The sequence below is a fragment of the Sus scrofa genome, chromosome 12 (assembly GCF_000003025.6).
Source record: "Sus scrofa isolate TJ Tabasco breed Duroc chromosome 12, Sscrofa11.1, whole genome shotgun sequence".
In the NCBI taxonomy this organism is placed as follows: Eukaryota; Metazoa; Chordata; class Mammalia; order Artiodactyla; family Suidae; genus Sus; species Sus scrofa.
The window spans coordinates 10,952,665-10,969,318 of record NC_010454.4 but is presented as its reverse complement, the minus strand read 5'-3'; the positions used below and the strand labels follow the sequence as shown (position 1 = coordinate 10,969,318).

At 43.1% G+C, this 16,654-nt stretch overlaps 1 protein-coding gene and 1 long non-coding RNA gene across 2 annotated transcripts in view; one reads left to right on the top strand and one right to left on the bottom strand.

Annotated features, from left to right (window-relative positions):
* The window catches only part of MAP2K6 (mitogen-activated protein kinase kinase 6), a 127,173-nt gene that overhangs the window by 49,299 nt on the left and 61,220 nt on the right, over positions 1-16,654 (top strand). The window lies entirely within an intron of this gene.
* On the bottom strand, positions 749-16,461 carry LOC106505399. Its single transcript, XR_001299802.2, has 2 exons — positions 14,600-16,461; positions 749-1,042 (listed from the first exon to the last, which is right to left on the bottom strand). It is a non-coding gene; the product is annotated as an uncharacterized LOC106505399 (long non-coding RNA).

Below are 16,654 nucleotides of genomic sequence, written 5' to 3'. Positions count from 1 at the left end.
TTTATGGCAGATACAAGAGCGCAGTTCTTTATGGATGGGACTAAACCAGGCAAGAAGAGCATGATGGTGATGCTGAGGAGCATTGTCAGAGAGGGAACACCTCAAGTACTGGAAGCTTTCCTCGGACGAGAGTGGACGGATAGATCCAGAGCCGAGTAGAGGAGCTGGCCTTAGATGGGAGGGGCATGCCTACTTTATATCAAAGGGGAGAAGGAGAAGAGGGATGCTTTGTGACCCTGGGATGGGAGACAAGGGAGGTCTCCCCTCATGCCTTCTATTTCTTCGTATGAAGCAGAGTCATGGTTTAAAACAGAACTGTGACCATACCAATTAACTTTTCAATGGCTCTACCTGCTTACCTGTGTTTTCATTTCCTGGCACTCCGCCCAGGATTTTGCACTGTGGCCTCACCTGTTCCTTATAGCTGTACCACACCTCTCTGCTTTTGACTGGAGTTTGCTCGTTTCCTGGACTGGAATGTCTTTCCTCTTCTTTCTCCCTCGCCCCCTCTGCCACCTCCCATGCACACTTCTCCAGGAACCAGCTTTGAGACACACCCTCAATCAGGAGAGTTAGCTGCTCAAGTTCTCCAGGGCTCCCCGTTTATGCCCCTATGACCCCTTGTGCACTTACTTGTTCTGTATCTGTAATCTCTACTAAAATGTGAGTTCCTTGAGGGCAGAGCCATGCCTCTTTTGTCTTCATTTCCATAGCACCTAGCACAGGGACTGCACACCATCAATGCACATAAATGTTGGTTGCATTTAATAGTATCCTAGCAGATTAACTGATTGACCATGTATCAAACAATACCAAAGTGGAGTAGAAAAATAAATCAATTCAGTGTACATGCATTTTTATTCTACTCTTCATTGACGGCTATTGCTTCATTGTGCCCACTCTTCACAGCTGGATCACAGCAGGATCAAGCATTCAGGTGTCAGCTTTGAGTCTGTATCACCCTATACACTGTAAAGTCCTTCAGACTAAAGATAACGGTTGAGTCATCGTCGTGTCGTCATTACTTGGCACAGGGCAAAGCCTGTAGAAAGCACACAAATGTTTAGATCAATGATTTCATATGATTTTAAAATTATCATCTGTTTCTCCAGAAGCTGTAAGATCTAGCAAATCTCCCCTTCCGGAGCATGTCCTTCTGTTCTCTGATCAGCCTTTAGAAAAAAGCGTATCTGATACCACTCAGATTTTGATCTCTATTCATTTCAGAGGTCTTAGGTTGTTCTAAGTGGATTGATTCCAAGTTTTGTAAAGCTGAGTGACTTAGCATATCGTTCAACTTGGTTTTTTTTTTTTTTTTTTTCAAGAGCCAAACATATTTCACACTTGCTACTAAGGCATGCTAGCTATGCAACTGGTCATTTAACAATTACAAATAAACAGACATCTTCACAACTGGTGTTTGTAGGGCTTTGAATGAAATATTTGGCAACTAAAAAAAGTTTACGAAACTCTGGTTAGTGTGTGCAGAAAATATTCACAATAAAATTCTAAGGGATAAAAGCAATGTTAAAACTGCATACACAGTATGTCTTAATTTTAGGAGACCATTCTAGATCTACATTTGTATATATAGTTACAGATATGTGAACAAAAATGTCTGCAAAGTCATGCACTGAAATATGAATATTGGCTTTACCTGTTGGTTGGAATTTATTTGGGTAATTTTAATTTTCTTCTTTTATACCTATCTTTATTTTAAAAAATTTATAGTAAATATTTCCTACTTTTGAACTCAAGAAATCTGTGGTATTTGTTTTTAAAAGTAATCTGTTATTCTTTATGTCTTGGTGTTTAGGGATCTTTTAAAATTTATTTTTTATTTTAGCCAGGGATGAAGAAGCTAGAAGCCAGGAGTTCTAGATTTGAGATGTTTCTTTTAGCCAAGAGGACTTAAAGAATGCAGGTTAATGTACATAAATGATTATTGACCCCAGAGAGGATTTGGAGATGAATTAAAGTGTATTCTTATACTTTACTAATCATTTATGGGAGTTCCCGTCATGGTGCAGTGGAAATGAATCCAACTAGGGACCACGAGGCTGCGGGTTTAATCCCTGGCCTTGCTCAGTGGGTTAAGGATCTGGTGTTGCTGTAAGCTGTAGAAGCAGACCTGGCTCGGATCTGGCGTTGCTGTGGCTATGGTGTAGCCAGCAGTTGTAGCTCTGATTAGACCCCTAGCCTGGGAACCTCCATATGCTGCAGGTGTGGCCCTAAAAAAAAGACAAAAAAAAAAAATCATTTATGTACATTAACCTGAAGTATTAAGAATATGCCTTATACAGTTTTCCAAAATCAGCCAAAAATTTTATTTTATATTTTTGGCAGAGGGCAGGAATTATGTTATTCCCCATCTCCTGCTCCACCTTGATTTATTACCATATGGTTATCTTAACTAGAGTTTGCAGCCTCAGAAATGTATTCTTCGTAGGTTAAACAAAGATTCTGAAATTTTGGTACATTAGCTGATATTCATATGTTTTCCAGGGAGTAAGAATTGTTTTCACTTTATCCTCTCAAGGTGGGAAAATTCCACTGTGAACACAGTGCACGTCGGCTGTGCCCCGGGGGAGTGCTGTCTTGTGTATTTCATATTTAATACCATGACAGTGTTATCTGATTTTATAATTAACATTAAAGTTTTATAGGAAAAAGAAAAAAAAAGTATAAGCATATGATCTGGGCTTGAGACATTTTCAAGGGGTGCCCCATCAGATCTGTTTGATTCCCCGGCCTCAGGCAGATGTTCCAGTGGTTTCTTAGGAGGGCCTCTGTCTACCCTGGTACGTGTGATTAAAGCAAGACTTTCTGAATACAGCTCGATTCCCAAGACCAAAATAGGCTAGTGAGTCACTTGGATGTATTCTGAATCAAAGGTTTAAAACCAAAGCATGCAAATGGACTTCATGCCTTAGCGTAAACTCAGTTAATTTCGATTGCAAGGCTACCAACATGGCTATTGCCCAAGACGGCCAGAGTCATGTTGGAGTGAAGAGAGGCAAGGACTCCATGTGATGGTGTGTCAGGGTTGGCTCTTTAAATTCAAGTACTTTTTAGTAGTCTCTGTGAGTTTAACACAGTAAAAGATCCATGCGAAGGGCTGGATGAAGGACAGAGACCAAAGCAGAGGAGAGTAGGAGCTAGTACTGAGCCAGCGGGGTGCCGTTCACCTGCGTGGCTGGGACTGCCCCTCTTCACACCTCTCGTCTTGGTTTAATCCTCAACGGTATCCTCTTCCACTCTCCAAAGTGTCCCGTTGGGAGGATCATTTTATAAGGGTCACCCTGTGGCCGAGGTGGCGAAGCAAAATCTAGATTCCGTGATTTCATCTCTGTCTGCACAGCAGTTGTCTGCCTGGCAAAAATGTAGACGCCACACCCAAGGGCACATGCTTTCTAACAGACCACTCCCTCCCTACCCCACGCTGGCTGCAGTAGATGCCTTTATATTAAACTTTTTTATACTAAGCTTTTTTTTTTTTTTTTAAACTACTCCACACTGGCTGCAGGAGATGCCTATATGTTATAGTATGCCTTTGTAGTAAGCTGCTGAAGGAGCCCTAAAAGCTGAAAGCTCTGGGCAAATTGATCTCTATTACCACAGCTGTCCCAGATGGCAGTGCTACGTCTAGGATTCTGAGCCATGCATTTGGGGCCAACGGGATAAAATCCTGAAAACACACTGAAACTGACAAGCTGCCTTGGCATTTGTTCCTTGGCTTTTAAGTCATAGATTTTCTTCTTATTCATGACAATTTGCACTTCTGTTTCCGTCATTCCTTTGTCCACTCCCTCTGTCTCCCATTCCTTCAGAAGAATGAGAATCTAACAGCAGTGTGGCTAATTCGATGAGGATTTAACACCCCTTAATTGCCTTCAAAGTCAGAGAAGTCAGTCTCTAGGCACAAGCACAAGGAGAACTCAAATTGAGACAGGCTTTTGTGCTTTGACAAAGACTAAGCCATTGTTTTCCAACTCCTGCTTTAAGAGCAGAGGTGTGATAAACGAGGCTGGTGCAAATTCTGAATTAGGGCTTAAATTCCTGGAAGCCTCTTGTTCTCTGTAAATTTAAGAGGAAGGATTGGGCTAGTTTAAAACAAAAACGGTTCTAAAATTTTCTTGGGTCTGTGAGCCCTTGGAGAGATGATTACTGAGGATCCTTTCCCTGGAAAATTATGTACGTGATGCACAAAGAAAACTTTCCACATAATTTCAGAGGATTTCTGTTGCCAAGTCCATTCTGTGGGTTGTAGGTGAAGGTGGCAGATACATTTGGTTGCTGCTCTGAAATCCATGCCATATTGCTATCCTTCCCTCTTCCTACTGGAAGCCCTATTTTCTTCAGGTATGTCACCTCTTCCATGTGACTTGAGGGGAGGCCCAGACCCCATCGCCCTGGTGGAGGTGATGGGGAGCATGGTTGGTCTGAGCCAATCACAATGGCCCGGAGTCTTTTGCCAGATTGGTTCTGGCACAGGTATGTGATACTTTGTCGGCAAATAAGACAGGAGTGCCATTCTGCTAGGGAGCTTTGGGGCAAAATGTCATCAGTCTTAAAACGAGAAATATACAGTAGTGTGAAGAAAACTGCCTTGACACTCTTTCAGATGTATTATAGGATTGAGCAAATAAGAGAAAGTGAAAGGCACTCTTGGGGATGGATTGCAATGGACCATGTTGGTTGGTATCAATTCATGTCTAAAATATACACATTGATGTATACATGTATGTTCATATGCAGATGAATATATACGCACATTTTAAAAAAGCTTTTTACAGCTGCACCTGTGGCATATGGAAGTTCCCGGGCTAGAGGCTGAATTGGAGCTGCAGCTGCCAGCCTATGCCACAGCCATAGCAACACCAGATCTACACTGCAAGCAACCCCAAGCAGTCCTTTATAATTTAAGGTGATAGTTGCTGTACAAACACCCCAGCAATCTCACCCCTCAGATGGGATAATTGAGATGTGTGCCCTACCCCGCCTCCCTCACTTTTCCCAGTGGGACTGACATCCAGGTGCCCTGAGGTGGCAGCTGGCTTCATCCCGCATCCCTCAAGGCTGCCTTCTCTTACCTGCCTTTTTTTTTTTGTGTGTGTGTTTTAGGGCCACACCCAGGGCATTTGGAAGGTCCCAGGCCAGGGGGCAAATAGGAGCTGCAGCCATAGCCACAGCAACCAAGCTGCGTCTGTGACCTACGCCACAGTTCACCGCCACATCCGCAACCTACACTGCAGCTTGCAGCAAGCCGGATCCTTAACCCACTGAATGAGGCTAAGGATTGAACCCATTGCTCATGGACACTATTTTGGGTTCTTAACTAGTCGAGCCACAGTTGGAACTCCCATATGCATATTTTTAATGTACAGGTATATGATATCTGTATGTCTGTATGTGTACATGTGCACACACATTTCTGTATTTCCTACCTGTGAGTGACTGATGGAAGAAAAGGGCCAAGAAGTAATAATACCAATTAACAACGAGCACACCTAGAACCCAGATCTAGTGTACACCAGTACACCACTGACCACTGAAAGGAAACAAGTCTCCTTGTGGAAATTCCAGGGGTGGGGCACAAATCCAGGTTGTTTTTCTCATGCTGGTGCCTTAACAGCCTTTAACAGGCCATCCCACTGTTCAGTTTCGTGGCTGCTTTTGAACAATGAGGTTTGTGATCAAATTGGTGGATTCCTTGATCAGACACTCAGTGTTGGCCTCCTTTGACACACAGCAGTCCCTTTGTTTTGCAACACTGTCATGTGGGATACCATGCTGATAGGTTAGGCTTTCTTTCTTTCTTTCTTTTTTCTTTTTTTGTCTTTTTGCCATTTCTTGGGCTGCTCCTGTGGCATATGGAGGTTCCCAGGCTAGGGGTCGAATCGGAGCTGTAGCTGCTGGCCTACACCAGAGCCACAGCAACGCTGGATCCAAGCCGCGTCTGCAACCTACACCACAGCTCACGGCAACGCCGGATCGTCAACCCACTGAGCAAGGGCAGGGATCGAACCCGCAACCTCATGGTTCCTAGTCGGATTCGTTAACCACTGCGCCACGACGGGAACTCCAGGTTAGGCTTTCTGATGTCCTCGGATTGTGTGCTTGCAGAGGCATTACGTGCAGAGAAGGCAAATCCCTATTTGGAGTGGTAAGCACGAATTCCAGGAAGCACATTGCTCTCTCCTCCTTCCCCTCAGGGTGGAAGTGGTCTGTTGTTAATTAACCTTCCACCAAGGTGCTGGCCGATTATCCTCGAAGGTGCTGTAGGGATTGTCATCTGTCTCTGCTATTGGTTGACTGGGCATCAGCAGTGGCAATGGCTAAGCCTTAGGTAAGAGGGAGCCTATTTTCTGGACCCCTGCAAGGCCTCCTTCCCTGTCACCTGAGCCATTCCATTCATGGGTCCCTTGTGCCAGCACTGGAGTGACTGAGAGGAGGAGGCTGGCTGATGTCCACAGGTGAGTCATGCATTCTTCCAAGAACACCTCAAGCACCACTGGATCTGCTGATTTACATGGCTTGAGGGGAAGGCCGATTGCACACCACTTGCACTTCTGCTGAGTCCTCCTGTGCTTTGGCCCACATTTCTGCTACCTACTGACTCTAAACTCAAAGCTTGACATAGAGGCTGGGGTGCAAGACACTCTTTTGTCTGTGTGATATCAATATGTAGGAGGGGTGTTGCCACGGTGGTGCAGAGGAAAGAATCCGACTAGGAACCATGAGGTTGTGGGTTTGATCCCTGGCCTCCCTCAGTGGGTTAAGGATCTGGCGTTGCCGTGAGCTGTGGTGTAGGTCACAGATGTGGCTTGGATCCTGTGTTGCTGTGGCTGTGGTGTGGGCAAAGTAGGAGGGGCTGGGTGGATGAAACAGGGAAGGAGGGAAAGCCAGTGCAGTGGTCACTGCCAGGGACAACTGATGTTTAACACCATCAGATCATCTGAAATGTGTCTCTGAACTGGGTGCCCAGAGGACTGTGGGGGTTTTCATCTGCTCCCATCCAACACTGATGCGGAAACTGACAGCACTTATGGCTTGAACCTAGCTGGAACCCAGATTGGACCTGGAACCCACAGTTTTTAAATTAGAATCACTCACCCAGTGTCTGGACTTGAGGTTCAGGTTCTTTTCCCTCCTTGAAGAAGGAACTCAGCAAGAGATAAAGTGATAGACAAGAAATAGATTTATTAAGATAGGACGCTTGTGAGAGGTGGAAGCAGGCAGGTGAGGAGGCTCTGCCCTGAGGATTAGGGGGGCTATAGTTTTATAATACAGGGGGAGTAGGGGTGGGAAAAGACCACCTCTTCCTCTTTCTTGGGGTAGTAGCTCCTCCTTGGTATCCAGTAAGAGAGTATTTGACCCTGTTAGGTCAAACTAGGACTGTCATGATACTTATTCAAATCAGCAGAAGGGTGTTCCTTAAACACCTGCCCTGCATCTGAACCTGAATGCAGGCCTCACTCCATCCCCCACCCAATGACCTGAGAGCCTCCATTATTCAGGCAAGGCTGCCTCATCCTGATGGCTTTTTCTGAGCAATTATTAACTCTCGTGATCTCCCAAAGTTCCCTAGGTTTCCCTCTCTATCTCTGGTCCCTTATTGGGATTTCTACAACTGCCTTTGTAACTATCCTACTCCATCCCTATCAACCCCAGGTGGCCTCACGTGCTTTGGGCCCCAGGTTTTGCATGTGAGCAGGCCCAGCAGGTTCCTCAAGTGTCAGTGGACTCTTAGGGCAGGAATCCAGTGGTGGAAGAGGGCCTCTGGTGCAGCCAAAGACCGTGGTGCCGTCAGTTCCATCTCTTTGGAAGCTGCTCAGAGCCTGTGCTGAATTGGAAAGCCACATCTAGGAGGGAACTTGGGCAGGTGGTGGCTGGAGGGACACTGGGAATGGAGAGGAGAGTTGCGCCGTGCACACACTCCCCTGCAAATGGTCAAGCAGGGACAATTCAGGATCTGAGCAAAGCACACTTTGCTGCACTCTTATCTAGCTGTGATACCTTGGGTTATTTACCTGGCCATTCTAAAGTTCATTCGGCCTGCTTCCTAGCTACCACGGAGGTGAGTGCTCCGAAGCCCGGAGGATAAAGCCTGGGAGGGGTTTTGAGCTGATTTACAGGTTAAATGTATGTGTCTCCATTTTTCTTCCTAGGGCAGATTAAGCTGTGTTTTGGCCTGTGCTTGCACAAGCATTCAGTTCACTGAAAAAGTGATGTGGTCAGGTAAATATGCAGAAGGAAATGTGGTGTGGCCAGTGATCACAGCCTCTGCCAGAATATCTAGAACAGGTTGCATTCTGCAAGAAAAGAGACTACTCCAATAGCTGTAGCTATTTATTCTATTTTTTTTTTTTTTAAGTCTTAGCCCTAGTTAATGGCCTACTTACTCAAAGCATTATTCAATAGAACAGAATTTCTGTGCCACCACAGAATCTGAAGAGTTCCCTGGAGCCTATATAGCAGATTTTGACTTATTGTGAGAATATTTGAGGCACTAAGCCCAAGGAATATGCTTTTACTTTCTCTAATACGTCTCTGGCTGAACAATTTCCTGGTGTTTGCTCTTCCTCAGTACAGAGGGATTTGGAGCGTTAACCTGATATTCCCAAGTTGAAAGCTTTCTTATTTGTTTGTAAAATTTAAGAAGTCATTAAAAAAAAAAAAAAGTCATTCGGCCATGCACGGGGCTTATTTTTCTTCAGAGCTCAGCGTTCTGAAGAACTCAGTAGCATTTCCTGGAATTTCTGCATCTCTCCCCCGGCCCCCTTGTGTTCTTTCACTTTCGTTCCCCAGCACGTGAAACAGCGTGGCTGCTCCTCTTGTTGCTTGTGGCCACCTCTTTGCCCCTCCTCCTTGTCACAGGACATTCCGTTCTCCCCACCAGCCCCAACCTGTTTGCAACTTGGCACGCAGCGAGAGCAGGACTCGCTGCGGAGTCTCACCCCTGGGACGGTACTGGTTTCAGGCTTTTCAGAGACCAGTGCTCTGGCCCAACAGCTTGTGGACACTGAAGCAATTGGTAGAAGCAGTCATACACTTAACTTCAGAAATCATAGTCTTTGGCATAGAAGGAGGAAGCTATCTTGGCGTCTGTCACCGTAGCCCCTGGGGATTTTGGAAAAGTTCCATTACATGCTTACTTTTTTGGATCCCAAAATAGAAGGCCACAGTACAAGGCAGGAATATGAAGCTTGGTAGGACAGACAAGGAAAGGGAGAAACTCAAGTAGCCTTCTGAAGAAAGCTTCTACCTCCAGAGCAGGTAAACAAAGGAAATGCTTTTTTTTTTTTGGAAAACGAAATCATCTGAAGACAATCTGAGTTTGGAAATGATAGAAAAGAATTTTTAAAATGGTGTTTTTTCCTGACTTAAAATTAAAAAACAAAAACAAAACAGTTTAGTGGTTAGGATGGAGAAGTTGAACCTCTCTCTAGCTTGGGCTTTGGGTTCGACCGTGGATGGGAATAACTTTCTCTGTGCATCAATGTCCACATTTCCTAGGGACCCACCATAATGACCATAATTTAACTTAAATACTTCTCCAAAGACCCTGTCTATAAATACAGTATGTGACACTGGGGGTTAGGACTTCAACATGTGAATTTTGTGGGGGGTATCTCAGCCCAGTGTACTCCGCTTTCAGTTGTTGGGGGTATAAACTCAGAAGTAGAACTGCTATATCATACAGTAATTCTCTTTCCAATTTTTTTTTCTTTGTATGACACGCCTGTGGCATATGGAAGTTCCCAAGCTCGGGGTTAAATGCGAGCTGGGGCTGAGGCTTACGCCACCGCCATGACAGTGCTAGATCAGAACCCCATCTTGGACCTGCACTGCAGCTTGCTTAACCCACGGAGCGAGGCCAGGGATGGAAACCTGCGTCCTCACAGAGACAATGCCGGGAGCTCCCCTCTTTATCTCATTTTTTAATGAAATAGTTTATTTTTGTGGAGTGGCCTAGGAGATTCAAATGGCCGTAAAGGACGTGGCATACGGTTGCCCTCAGAACTAGGCTGTAAACGAGTGGGCTCCCAGAATTTTCAGGCAACGAAATTGAGTCCAGAAAAATCAAAGCAACTTATGTCTCCAAGTTCCTAGTTAGCAGCAGACTCAGAAGAAGAACCTAGGATCTGAGGAAGTCAAGACGCTTGATACCACCCTGCACCAATTCTTTCCGGTCTTTTGAAGGTTCTTATTTGCTATTAACTACTTGCTGGCTTTTATGGCATTTGATTTTATTCTTCACTTTTAAATCTTATTTTTCTGAGGAGGTAACATATTTACATAGTTCCAATGGAAAAAGTACACAAAGGTTTGCAATCAAATCTTTTTCCTACTTTTGTCCTGCAGAATCCTGGCTGCTCTCCCATAGGTACCCAATATTACTATTTTCTAATGTTTTCTTCCAAAGTCTTTATATATGCATAAGCAAATCTGTTTATGCATTTTCTCACCATTTTTAAATACAAGGTCACAAATAGTCTTTTGCATCTAGGTTTTTTTCACAATGTATTTTGGAGATGTTTCTATATCAATATACAGAAAAATTCCACATTCCTTTTTTTTTTTTTTCAACTGCATACAATTTCATTGTTCAAATGCCCTACACTTCATTTAGTCCATCCCCTGTTGTTGGTTAGTAGATGTTACAGACAGTGCTGCTTTTTTTTTTTTGGTCTTTTCTAGGGCCGCACCCATGGCAAATGGAGGTTCCCAGGCTAGGGGTTAAATTGGAGCTACAGCTGCCGGCCTACGCCAGAGCCACAGCAACTCAGTATCCAAGCTGCATCTGCGACCTACGACCTACGCCACAGCCCCCGGCAACATCAGATCCTTAACCCACTGAGTGATGCCAGGGATTGAACCCTTGTCCTCATGGATGCCAGCTGGGTTTGCTTACCACTGAGCCACAATAGGAACTCCCAGACAATGTTGCTTTGACCAAACTAGTACATACATCATGTTTTGTAAGAGGCCAATGTATTCGTAGGATAGAAGTCCAGTGATAGAATTGCTAGGAGAAAGGGAATGTTCATTTGTAAGATAAATTTTTGTCAAACCACCCATAATAGGGCTTACACAATTTACACTTTTACCATCATCTTAGGGAATTTTATTTTATTTTATTTTTTTATTTATTTTTTATTTTATTTTATTTTATTTTTTGTCTTTTTGCCTTTTCTAGGGCCGCTCCCGCGGCATATGGAGGTTCCCAGGCTAGGGGTCGAATCGGAGCTGTAGCCGCTGGTCTGCGCCAGAGCCACAGCAACGCGGGATCCGAGCCGCGTCTGCAACCTACACCACAGCTCACGGCAACGCCGGATCGTTAACCCACTGAGCAAGGCCAGGGATCGAACCCACAACCTCATGGTTCCTAGTCGGATTCGTTAACCACTGCTCCACGACGGGAACTCCCATCTTAGGGAATTTTAAATAACAAGGAAGAATGACTATACTATGCCAGGCCCTAGTTTATTTACCCAGTGAGAGTTGTCTATGTCAGGGGTGGCATGTGTCAGGGCAAAAAACCAGAGGGCATTCCCTTTAGGTCAGGAACAAGAAAAAGACGTTTGATTTTGCTGCTTCTATTCAACAAGGTACTACCAGGGCAGTTAGGCAAGAAAATGAAATAAAAGCCATCCACACTGGAAAGGAAGAAGTAACAACAACACAGGTGTATATAGAAAATCCCAAGGTATCCACTAAAAAACCGTGAGAACTAAGAAGCAAGTCCAGTAAGTTGGCAGGACACGAATTTACTATATAAAAATCAATTGTATTTTTATACACTAGCAATGAATAATTTGGAAATGAGATTAAGGAGTTCCCATCGTGGCTCAGTGGTTAATGAATCCGACTAGGAACCATGAGGTTGTGGGTTCGATCCCTGGCCTTGCTCACTTGCTGGGTTAAGGACTCGACGTTGCCGTGAGCTGTGGTGTAGGTCACAGACGAGGCTCAGATCCCGTGTTGCTGTGGCTCTGGCGTAGGCTACTGGCTACAGCTCTGATTCAACCCCTAGCCTGGGAACCTCCATATGCCATGGCTAGCGGCCCTAGAAAAGGCAAAAAGACAAAAAAAAAAAAGAGAGAGAGAGAGATTAAGAAAAATAATTCCATTTATAACATTAAAAATAATAAAATAATTGGTAATAAATTTTATAAAATAAGTGCAAGGTTTTTTTTGTTTTTGTTTTTGTTTTTGCCTTTTAGGGCTGGCACCTGCAGCATGTGGAAGTTCCCAGGCGAGGGGTCAAATTGGATCTTCAACTGCCAGCCAGTGCTACAGCCACAGCAATGCAGGATCCTTAACCCACTGAGTGAGGCCAAGCATTGAATCTGTAACCTCATGGATACTACTGGGCTCCTTTCTGCTGAGCCACAACAGGAACTCCCAATAAGTACAACTCCTAAACTCTGAAAGTTACATTGGCAAGAGAAATTAACAAAGGCCTAAATAAGTAGAAAGCTGTGCCCTGTTCATGGATGGGAACATGGAGTATTGTCAAGATGGCCCTACTCCCAAATTAATCTGAAGATCCAATGCAATCCCATCAGAATTCCTGCTGGCAGCTTTGAAGAAACTGACAAATCCTAAAATTCACATGGCAGTTTGAGGGACTCAAAATACCCAAATAACCTTGAAAAAGAAGAACAAACTTTGAGGAACCACACTTCCTGATTTCAAAACTTACTGCAAAGCTATAATAATCAAGACAATCTGATACTAGCATGAAGATAAACATAGATCAATGGACTAAAATTGAGAGCCCAGAAATAAACCTTCATTACAATCAGTTGATTTTCAACAAAGTTCCCCATATAATTCTATGGGGAAGGGTAGTCTTTTCAACAAATAGTGCTTATACAACGGGATCCGACACCTGCAAAGAAGTGAATTTAAACTCCCACCTCTAGGTACACATCCAAAAGGACTAGAAAGAAAAATAAGACATTAACACTAAATAAATAAATAAAAATAATCCCCCACCTCACATCATATAAAAATTACTTCAAAGTGAATCAAAGACCTAAATGTAAGAACTAAAACTGTAAACACTTAGAATAAAACAGAGTTGTAAATCTTCATGACCTTTGATTAGGCAGCGATTTCTTAGATATGACAAGAAACCCACAACCAACCAGTGAAAAGAAAGGCTTCAGACATCATCAAAATTAAAAACTTTTGTATGGCCTAAGATACCATCAAGAAAGTAAAAAAGACAATCCAGGGAATGAGAGAAAATATTTATAAACCATATATCTGATAAGCAACTTGTTCTAGAATATATGAAGAACTTTTACAGCTTAATAATGAAAAGATAGATAACCTAATTAAAAAACAAGTAAAGGATTTGAACAGACATTTCTCTAAGAAGTTGTATAAGTAGTCAGTAAACACATGAATTATGTTCAATGTCATTATCAGAGACATGCAAATCAAAACCACCATGAAATATTACTTCACATCCACTAGGATGACCACTATTAAAAAACAGAACACAAGCATTGGCAAAGATGTAGAGAAATTGGAACCTTCATACAATGCTGGTGAAAATGTAAAATGGTTTAGCTGCTTTGGTAATTTCAAAGTTTGAAAGTTTGGCCCTTGCAAAAAAAGGTTAGAGTAATTTCATTCCTGGGTGTATTCCCAAGAGAATGGAAAACTTAATGTCCACACAAAAACTTATACGTGAATGTCCATAGCAGCATTATTTATAATAGCCAGAAAGTGGAAATAATCTAAATATCGGTCAACTGATGAATGGATAAGTAAAACGTGGTATATCTGTACAATAAAATATTATTTGTAATAGGCAGGAAGAAGTATTGGTATAGGCTACAATGTGGATGAGGTTTGAAAACATTATTCCATGAAAACATTTGTTTTGTTTTTTGTTTGTTTGTTTGTTTTTGTCTTTTTGCCTTTTCTAGGGCCGCTCCCACGGCATATGGAGGTTCCCAGGCTAAGGGTCTAATCGGAGCTGTAGCCACTGGTCTGTGCCAGAGCCACAGCAACGCGGGATCCCAGCCGAGTCTGCAACCTACACCACAGCTCATGGCAACGCTGTATCATTAACCCACTGAGCAAGGCCAGGGATCGAACCCATAACCTCATGGTTCCTAGTCAGATTCGTTAACCACCACGCCGCCACAATGGGAACTCCGAAAACACTTCAGTTTTTATAGGAAGCTTGAATAGGCAAATCTATAGAGACAGAATGTAGACAAGTGGTTGCCTAGGATCAGAGGGAGGGTAGTATTGGAGGAAAACAGAGAGTGACTCATAAGATATGATGTTTCTTTTGTGGGTGATGAAAACATTGTAAGATTGATTGCAGTGACTGCTATACTGCTCTGAAAACACTAAAAACCGTTGAACTGTACATTTTAAATAGGGAACTGTATGTTATGTGAATTATATCTCAATAAAACTGTTATATTAAAAATCTGAGGGCAAAGGCCACATCATGGATCTATCATAGACCTTAAGGTTTTCAAGTATGGAGATTAAGAATCCCAACTCTTTAGCAGCAAACTTTCTAAAATTTATTGATGAGTAAAATGCATCTTGTACTCACACATGAGCTTTGAGACTCACGGACGTCTCTCGAGCTGGGAACTACTTCTGACTCTTTTGTTTCCAGGTTTTTATGATGAGCAGCTTTGGGATGGAGGAGATTCTAAGAAGAAATAAGACAGTTTTGTTTTTAGCCTTACATAGTTGAGTTGCTTGTTGGAATTTTCTCTTACATTTTTTCATAGAACATGAGCTACTTCCTAAGGACCTCAGATACTGCAAGAGTCCTTGGTAAAATTTCGTTCGAAATGACAGGAACTCCTTTGCTGACCTATTCTGGCTGTTTCTAATGTTTCTTGGCCTCGTGTTTCCTGAGACCCCATGGGAAATCTTGGCAGAACACCCTGTTATCTGTCAATACAAAGTGCCTCTCTAACTTCCCTTCGCATTGAATTTTCTCTTTGTTGTCACTCTTTACGTCCTTTCTTCTTGTCCTAAAGAGTGACCCTCTACTCCTTTCTCTGAGCTTACGTTCTCTCCACTGGGCTACTGATCCCACCACGTCTTTTGGGATCTTGCATCATTATTGCTGTGCTCTGGTCTTGGTCTCTTTTCCTACTGGCTTCTTTTCTTGGCCAGACCGTTGCTCATATTTTCCAACACCAAAAACTTTCCTTAGATCCTGATTTATTCCATAGTATCTTATGTTCTCCCCCTGCTCACAGTAACCTTTTTCTTTTTTTTTTTAAGTCTGTGCCTTTTTCTTCTTTCACTGATACGTACTTTTAATGAAGAGACTGAGCTTTTAAAGTTCAGAGCCCTTTGCTAAAATTAAGTCTAGAACATGTCATACCTAGAAAAATTCTGGATGGGAAAATGGAATGAGATTGCAGCAAAGAGCAAATTCTCTAAACGGCTTTCCCAGGCATTAAGCTGGAAGCCCAAGGACCACAGGCGGACTTCTGTTCTGGTTACATGGCCAGAAGCAGTGAGAGTGTTATTTGGTGTAAGACCTAGTTTGTTTTGTTCATTTATTTTTTAGGCATTAGAGAACATAGCAGTTTCCTAGAGAGAAAATACTATCCTTAGTAAAAGAAAGGAGTTCTTCCTACATAGAAAATGCCCAAAGATAGTTGTGGAGATGTGTTTGGTTTTGCGCAGTTATTTTATTTTGAATGTGACGGTTTCTAGCATATAGCGTGATTTGAGTCTCAGGGACCTTGAGTGTTGTGTTTAGCCTGAGACAGGTGCATCCTCCAGTAGGAAGTAAGAAACATTAAGTTGAGATTACTCTCAGGATGAGGTGATCAAGGAATTTTTAGGTGGACTAAGCACCCCTTTCCTTGATATTGAGGGGGGAGGGGGCATCACCACACAGCACAACAGAATTTTGCAAACAGAAGACACCGTCACAACTTAGAAATTGTCACTTGACTGATACCCTCATGCAAATGTAATTTATGGGAATAGGGAATAATAGGATTATCAATTGCAACAGAAAACCCCCTTGGGGAAGGGGTGTTAGTGTATAAATGCACTGCCGAGCTCTCCCATAGCAGAAAACTTCATGACATTATCTGTAAAGCTGGTGTCATGCTCCTGTCAAATACCAGAGCACCCTTGAATGAGATAATTACCTAGTTTATAGATGAAATGTTTTCCATTTTAGCATCAAGGGAACTAAAGTCCAGAAAGGTTCCAATATCCTGGGCAAAGTTCATGGCAATAGAGTTTTTCAGTTGAGTTTGGATCTCCCAATAGCCCTAGTTTATGTCACAACAGTTCCTGGTAAACAGCTTTATAGCCTGCATTTATTATCTAGAGCAGTCTGGACATAAAAGCAGAAAGTAGGGGAGGGATGGATTGGGAGTTTGGGATTGGCAGATGCAAACTATTATATATAGGATGGATAAACAACAAGGTCCTTGGAGTTCCCATTGTGGCTCAGGGGTTAACGACTCCGACTAGCATCCATGAGGATGTGGGTTCAATCCCTGGCCTCGCTCAGTGGGTTAAGGATCTGGCGTTGCCGTGAGCTGTGGTGTAGGTCAAAGACGCGGCTCAGATCCCGAGTTGCTGTAGGCCGGTGGCTACAGCTCCGACTGGACACCTAGCC